This window comes from Cupressus sempervirens, chromosome 7 (genome assembly GCF_028749045.1).
Source record: "Cupressus sempervirens isolate cs-2001-9-10 chromosome 7, ASM2874904v1, whole genome shotgun sequence".
NCBI lineage: Eukaryota > Viridiplantae > Streptophyta > Pinopsida > Cupressales > Cupressaceae > Cupressus > Cupressus sempervirens.
Genome location: NC_143124.1, coordinates 854620499 through 854622434, shown reverse-complemented (window position 1 = coordinate 854622434; position 1936 = coordinate 854620499). Strand labels below are relative to the sequence as shown.

Here is a 1936-nt window from a genome sequence, read left to right as displayed (position 1 = left end):
TTATTGATAGCATGGACCTTCACTTATATTAGTAGTTTCCATTCTTTAGATGGTTTATTTTATGACTGCGGATTCTTCCATTTTCTTGCTATTGGGGGTGTGAAATTTCCTTTGTACAAGAATTTTTCTTTAATATTTTGGGCCTCCTTTACATACTGCCTCTGCTTTGGACGTAGACCTTCCACTAGGAATGAATATTCCCTCTTTGGACACGAGCTACCCCTTATAAAATGTGGGGACCCTCTTCGAGCATACCATCTCTCTTCTTTAGACCTCGTTCTGCTCCTTCAAACATCAACTCCCCTTACCCTGCCATGGGAGACTTCCTTTCTTACATGTGTTGGTTCCCTTTTCTTCAATAACATAGGGGCTTTCTTTTACATGGCATCTCCCTATAGCTGTGGGCATCTTCTTCGCATGGAAAGACCTCTTCTTTTTCTTTGTGGCTCTTTTATCATGCCGCCCTCATCCACACCTTCCTACTATTCCTTTTATAGTGCAGATTCCTCTTCATATGCTGCATGGTGTCTTCTCTTATGTGGTCACTCCTCTCTTTACATTTTTTTGCTTGCTTCAACATGGGCAACCAAAGGTTTAAGATAGTCTCTGCCAATGACAGTTTTCTTTCCTTTGAACTTCAAGTGGTGCAAACCAAGGTTCATATATATACTCTTCGGCATATCTTTCAAGACAAGAAGGAAATGTCATATATAATTGCCATTGGGGTCGTACTTCTTGGCAAAAGAAATTGGAAAATATATGTGATGGTACTGAGAAAAGGCTACTGAACATGATAGCCACATCTAGTTGCTATTATTGATTGCCCAATCTGAGTCTATAAGTAGTATTTCAAAGACATCTCCTCCCTTCTCCCAGTGCACAAACAAATCACCATGAGTTAAAAAGAATGCAACTGCAAGGCAAGCAAGATGATGCATCCATCCTCATTTCTGAAGCTGAACCATGACAACATCAATCCAAGGATAACCAATTTTAGCATTTCTCCAAGTAGCAAGAAGGTGATCATCATCATTCAAGGGAATTTGTTTGCAAATTGGATTCCCTTTCATACGCTCAAATTTGGGTGTACCATATGCCACAATGTAAAAGAACTCTCTCTATAACAACTATCCTTCTAGGGACACTGGAGGTCTTGTGTGGTTCTTCACTTTTCCATACACTTCTTGTAGGCATTTATAAAATAGCCTTGAAGAAAGACAACCAAATTTCAAGTATGGTGACAAAATAGTCATTGCTAGCTTCAAGAAGGCAATTGGATCTCCTTTAGGTTTTTCAAACTCTGCTACCCATTTCTTATCATGTAGGAATTCATTTAATCTCCTTAATGCTTCTATTTCACCACCATGAAAAGGACTAGAATCCTCCTGAGAAATGTCTTCAAAAACAAGGGTAATGAGTGTCAATAGAGTCAGTGTTTCTTTTTGATAATTTCCTTTGGACTAAATATTGTATGGCTTATAGGACATAAAACATCCACTCCAAGCTTTGATGCATATTCCTTAGCATGGTTGTCCCTTTGTTGTTTTTTTTTTAAAAACATTTCCAACATTAGTGAAGCATTAAACCTAGAATAAAATATTCTGAACAACAGGCACTATTATTTGCTTGACAATATCAAATCCTGATTTCCGTTCTTGCACAATTTCTTTTGTTGTCTCATTTGTTAAAAATTCATTATCTTGTTTGCATAGTGACCTATAGATATTCCAATTAAAGAATTCAAATATTGATGTCTTTTAAAACATCTTCACCAATGTCTTATCAATTTGATGTGATTAGTCGAGCCCCAAGTGGTTTAGCTAAATTTTTTTTTGTTTCTAAACAACTAAACTGTCAAACTGATCCACCAATCATCTCAAACTGATTAGAATCAAGTTCAATCACTAAACCATCAATTCAAACTCACTTTATCACT

At 36.8% G+C, this 1936-nt stretch overlaps 1 pseudogene; it reads right to left on the bottom strand.

The window, feature by feature from the left end:
- Positions 1-554: 554 nt before the first annotated feature.
- Positions 555-1561, bottom strand: LOC149550130 ((6-4)DNA photolyase pseudogene; annotated as a pseudogene).
- Positions 1562-1936: the final 375 nt, after the last annotated feature.